General features: G+C 47.8%; 1 non-coding gene across 1 annotated transcript; it reads left to right on the top strand.

The window, feature by feature from the left end:
- The first annotated feature begins 2,826 nt into the window (after positions 1–2,826).
- On the top strand, positions 2,827–2,898 carry TRNAC-GCA. The gene has a single exon. It is a non-coding gene; the product is annotated as a tRNA-Cys (tRNA).
- Positions 2,899–6,014: the final 3,116 nt, after the last annotated feature.

Genomic DNA, 6,014 nt, shown 5'->3' with positions numbered 1-6,014 from the left:
CCAGTCTCTAAAGTGCCTTTAGTAAGGGCCTTTTGTAAGCTCATGTGCCATCTACTGCCATTTCATTTCTTGCCTTTTTAAGTGTCTTAGACTTCAGGTTCTAAGATAGTGACTGTAAACATCATAGGTTAGTTTCCTCATAAACATTAGCTCCAGTGCGTTCCCCTCTTCTTTCTGCCTTCCATGTCAGCCTAATGTTTTCAATTCTCCTCTTGTGGAAGGGTCTCTCACCAAAATAGCGGCTTGTGTTGAGCATTGCTGAAAGGGCCTGAAATAAACATGCCACCCAAAATTAACAAAATTTTCTATTAAGAATTTTTAGCATTCACAGCAATCACTGTATTTTTGTGCCTGAACAGGGAATAATCTAAAAATAGATAATGGCCAGTGTGCCTGAAATTCAGTTTTTCAAGAGGGAAAGTATAAGTATATAAGCTTAGACCAATGGCAGTTTTGTGAGACAGTTTAAGAAATGAGACATGACTGGATCAAAGGTTCTCCTACGTTATTTTTCTTGCCTCCAACACAAAATCTTCACTGACATTTATATTATTTTAATAAGTAACCTAAATGGCATTTCTTTAGTTTCTTGCAAGGTTTTAAAAGAAGGCATTGACTGAACCCAGGACTTTTTTCCCCAGAAAGCACAAGCTTTTGCTGCAGGAGCTTGAAGTCAGTCTTTGAGAGAGGGGTGGACTCTGGGGCAAACAGTCTGCTGTGGAGACCCTCATTTGCAGGAGCAGTGCTGATGGTTAGCGGAGTGCAGGGAGCATGTGGCTCCACCACCAGCCCTATATATCATCTTTCAGAGGGTCCTTCAACATACCAAAAGAGATCTAGATGCATCTTAGATATGGATATGGAGCCTTAAGCACCAAATTGAACCAGGAGCGTGCAAACCATCCATCGCTACGTAAATCCTGTGTGTTTTGCAGAATTGCAGTGCCCCAACAGATGTCAGATGGGGCGATGGATCATGGAGGAGCTCTGGCGTGACCTGCCTTGGAAATAAGTTGTTTCCCTGAAGCTCTCACTGTTGTTCAGAGATTTGTGGTGCTCGTCACGGGCACCATGCGACACTGCTTGATGGGGACTGAGGCTGTGGCGGACTGTCCATCCCTGGCTCCTGGAGGGTCTGGCTCCAGCTGATTCTCAGTCGATGCCCGCAGCAGGTTAGCTGGTAAGGGAATTGATGTGCTGTTTCCAAACACCAGGGTGCTTGGAAAAAGAGTGACTTCAATATAAACTTACCCTTTCAGAAAGCTGGAAAGGAGATACCAGACCCTGGCTTGCTGGTTGTTTGCTTTTGTTGCTCGGAGACATTTGTTCCCTGTGTAAGGATACATTTTAATATGCTGTTTAGCAGGGACAGTTAATTTTTAATTATTAGTCCAGTTTTATATTATGTTTTTAAATCTCGCTGCTTTAGTGGCTCAGCTGGGGGAGCAGTGAGGTCTCAGCTGGCTGGCAGGCAGCCCGTGGAGCAGCCAGGGAGAGTCATCCCAGCCCCAGAGAGCGTCACCAGCAAATGGCTTCATGCTCACATGCCCGCAGCTGCAGGCACTGGCTGCCCTGCTTTCCAGAGCACTGTGACAGGGGATTTGGCCACAGCCATGGCAGAAGGGAGGCACGTTCTTGCTCCCTGGCAGTGGCACATGTTCTTGTGGCTCACAGGCACCATGTGTCAAACTTTCACCTGGGAGTGATCTTTGCAGGGCTTTGCTCTGTCACTGCAAAACAACCTCAGAGGAGCTGTGCAAAACTGTCCCATCTGGAGAAGGATCTCCAGGTCACTGAAATGAGAGGCTGACATAAGGAATATAATCCATGGACGCTAGGGAGAGGAGCCTGGCTTGGGGCCAGGCTGCTGCAAGCTCTGCCTTGGTAGCTGCAGCAGGGACAAGCACATCAGCAAAAGGGTAGAGGATCAGCCCACTTCAGCTAATATTTGGGATGTTACTGTAAGCATCTCCGAGATCCCCAAACACAACCTTTTCTTGGAACTAAGGAGAATCTGGCAATCCCACATTTCTAGCATTTCTGGGTGTGCTTATTTTTTTAAGCAAGTGAGAAGTGAAAATAGTCCTTACTGTCTTTAGAAATATACTATCTCTGTGTAAGACTGCAAATCTTTCAAGGCCTTATCTCTCCTCACCCTGCCAAATGAAACACAATATAAAACTCCATTGTTTTACTCTTATGTTTCCTGTGCCTTATGGCTTGAACCATGGATCCTCTTGGCTGAGGTCCATCCCAGAAACGATTTAATTTGGGAACATGCTTCACCTTTCTAAAAATAAGGAAAACTGAGAAGAAGAGCAAATAAGCTGTGTTGAATAAAGATCTAAAATGACTTCTCCAGGATTTCAAATTAAAGAAAATATGTTACCCAGGGAATGTATAAAATCAAATAATATAAGCCTGCCTCTATGCAGCAAACTCTTTCCTGGCATTTTAGCCCTGTTCTATAGTCTGGACCTTTTCCAAAGAAAGAGCAACAAATCATCAGTCATATCTTTCTTTTTTTTCCCCTCAGACACTTACTAAGAACCAGGCACACACACAAAAATAAAAGAAGGTAGAAAACATCTACCCATTTCTGTTTGCTTCACAGTGTTTTTAAAGCATTTGACTCAAACTGTTACCCAGAAGTGAAATATCAGACTACTGCAAAACCAAAACCAGGCAGATTTCCCAAAATGGGGCAGAAATAAATCTGTCTAAGGACCCGTGACTTAATGAGACGAGATGTGCAATAGGAAAAAGAAGAGGAGCAGCAGGATATAGTAGCTGTGCCCTTCTCAGGTTGTAGGTCTGTACAAAGGGGGGGGTATAGCTCAGTGGTAGAGCATTTGACTGCAGATCAAGAGGTCCCTGGCTCAAATCTGGGTGCCCCCTTCTTTGCTACCTGAGATTAGCTCAGCTGGTTAGAGCGAGTTCCCAGTAACACCAAGGTCATGTGTTCAATCCCTGTACAGGCCATTCCCTTAAGAGTTAAATGCAGATCCCTTCCAGCTCAGAAAAATCTGTGAAACGGGACCAAACCCCATGTGATACTGGGAGTCCAGATAACCCCTTAAACAAACCAAAGTCCCATGTTCATACTGGGAGAACCTCAATGCAACATGTGAAGGAGCACAAGAAAGCCTGAGGTGGTACCACCAGCTGCAAGCTCTCTGATCTCTGGAGTGATGCAGAATTGCGAGGATAACAGCACTCTCAAAAGTAGGGTCTCTGAATGGCTCTGTAAATCTCCTGCAGCATGCAGCTGGTGCAAAGTGAAAAATGAGGTTGGAATTTTATTAGTTGGGGGTAACGAGAAAAATCCCCAACAAACCCAGCCATGGGGAAATTTGGTTGAAGAAACATGAGTTGTGCTGAGAATGAAGGTGGGCACAGACCAATAGTAAAAATACCACAGCAGCAATTTCAATTTGTTGGGTAATAAAACTGAGCCTCCTCAGTGACTTTGTGCAGCCCCTTGCAGGGGCAGCAGCTCTGCATCACACAAGAGCACTTGCTGCTGGCAGTGTTCGAGCACCTTGGGCTGCAGGGCTGGAATCTGGGGAGCTGAAAAGACCCACTTCAGCTGTAGGAAGGCTAGGGCTGCTCCCTTCTTTGCCCTGTCTAAAACATACCATGAGCATGGCTCCCCAGGGTGGATAGTTACTGTCTGTGCTAAAATCTGGGTCTCGGCTGTAAATCAGGAATGCTTCTTGAAAGGTGGCTGTGTACCAGCGGTCTCTCCTCCCTCACCATCCATCTTCTTTTCCACATGCACTCAGCATCAAAGTTGCTGGGGGTTCAGGAAATGAAGCCATGTGGCCACTCTTGGCCCTCTGCCCCTCCTGGCTTGTTGCAGCTGAAGAGCAGGAGCCCAAGTGTCATTAATCTTTGCGATTTCTCGAGAAAAGAGAAGAAATAGGGCTGCAATGAAAGAGAAAACTGTTGAACAGGGTGAGACTGCCAAAAGGCCTCCTGCAAGGTCCATTTACTAAAAGATATTAAGGATATTATGCCCAAGCTCAGATGGCATTGGTGGGTCACTACCCATCTTCCTTCTCGCATTTTAGAACTGTTTTCAGTCTCCTCTAGGAGGCCAGCCTTCTGCTTCCAAGCACAGTTTGTTTTCCATCCCCCCAGAGCCCCTCCAAGATGCCATGTGCAGCTCCGAGGGTCACATTCACCTCTCTGCTGCCAAGGGAGGTGGCAGGCAGCACAGGGATCTCTCCCTGACTGGCAATTGTCCTGCCCTTGCAAAATGGGTGATGGGAAGCCCTGGGCATGGCACTTGACTCCCAGAAGCAGAGGCTGCAAACCAGGCTCAGGGCCAGCCTTTTGCTGCTTTTGACGGCCATTAAAGCCTGTGGCAGTGGCTGCTTGAGTGGCAGGACTGGCTGCAATCATGAGAAGACTGTCAGAAGAGTGGCAACTCTGGAGACTTCTGAGGAGGCAAGGGTCTGGGGGAATGTCTTAGCTTTATCCCAGGTACCAGCATGGGTTATTGTGCCCTGACACACAGGCTGCCTTTGATATTTCACAAACTCACTCAGTCATTTGGGGAAACAAAGGTCGTTACTGTTCTCCAGGAGCACAGTGGAGGTGTTCCTCCCCCCCCTCTGCACCTTGCTCCACTGGGGCAAGTAAATTCCCTTTCTTACAGGGACACAGGCTGGAATCACAGGGGGAACCCCATTCCCTGTGGGTCCATGGGCAAAGAAGCCACCAGGCAACAGGGTTCTGGAGGCAATGGGGCTCTAGGGCCAGTATCCCAGCAGGGCAGCACCAGTTTTGGGGGTGCTGGGTGTGTCCCCACTGGTGCAGCTGCATGTAGTGGGTCAGCAGAGGAGCTGACTGGGTTGGGAAACACTGGAGAGAGTGGGGATGTTGCTTCACTGTCTCAAGGCACAGTTCAAGTTTACAACACCCACCATGTCACCAGAGGTCTGGCGCTCTCACGGGAGCTGGGATGGCATTGGTCATGTGCTGCTCTGCTGCTGCACTCACCCTCCTCCTTGCAAGGCAGAAGGGGCAGGCTGAACACTCGTTCAGTGCAGGTGTGGGGTGTCCACATCGGGCAGTGGGCACTGAGAGTGACCTCCATGGAGGGGCTGGGGCAGTTTTGTGTGGGTGGAGTAGTTCACAACACGCGCATGCAGCTGCTGGCAAGGGGCCCAGGAGCTGGCAGACAGCCTGAGGGGGAAAAGAATGGAGAAAACCACCAAAATAAGCATAAGCCAAGGGGGCCAGAGTGGGGAGGGGGCACTTATGGAGACCCACCGTCCTTGGCTGCAGGGCAGCAAGGAGGGCAGCAAGGGAAGTCCATCATTGAGCAGCCTGATCCAGCAGATCCCATTTGTAGTACATCAGGGGGTTGCCACATGGAGCTGCTCCAGTTTTGATCCATACTTGAGAGTTTTGGAGACTGGGCTCATCAGCACACCTGCCCCGAGGTGACAGAGCCCTGTTGTGTTGAGTGAAGTATTTCTGTGGATTAACAATCCAAGGAGGAGGCAAGAAGCTGGGAGGAAAGTTCAAAGATTGATTTTCATTCTGGCAGCAGGCTAAGGGTAGGGAATATGAATGCTGCCTCTGAGGTCCTGGAATGCCCAGTATATGAACTGATGATCTGGGAACAAAGATGAGCAATATACCAAACATTTTTGAAGAATGACTCAAAGCTATTGACTCTTGAGGAGATCAGAAAGGACTGAGTAAAAAGCAAATGTGGCAAATGGGCAACACCACACAAGGTTTAACTGGGCACGTGCGAAGTCAGAAAACAAATTGCGTATAAGAATTACAAAGCTCCAGATGTTCTCTAGCAACTCAAGAAAGAATCTGGATGCCACACAACCCCTGATTCTGTGAGTAGCTGCAGGTTAAAAAAAAGCACACACAAAATATTAGCATGCAGAAGGAAGAAGGGGAGAATAATATGGAAAATATGATAATGCTGTTATGTAAATCACTAGCGCGGCCTCTCTGGGAATACTGTCTGCAGTTCAAGTAAG

Source organism: Neopelma chrysocephalum, unplaced genomic scaffold, assembly GCF_003984885.1.
Source record: "Neopelma chrysocephalum unplaced genomic scaffold, ASM398488v2 Primary Assembly neopelma1_59, whole genome shotgun sequence".
NCBI classification, from domain to species: Eukaryota; Metazoa; Chordata; class Aves; order Passeriformes; family Pipridae; genus Neopelma; species Neopelma chrysocephalum.
Note: the sequence above shows the minus strand (reverse complement) of the source record. Positions and strands in the feature narration are given on the sequence as shown.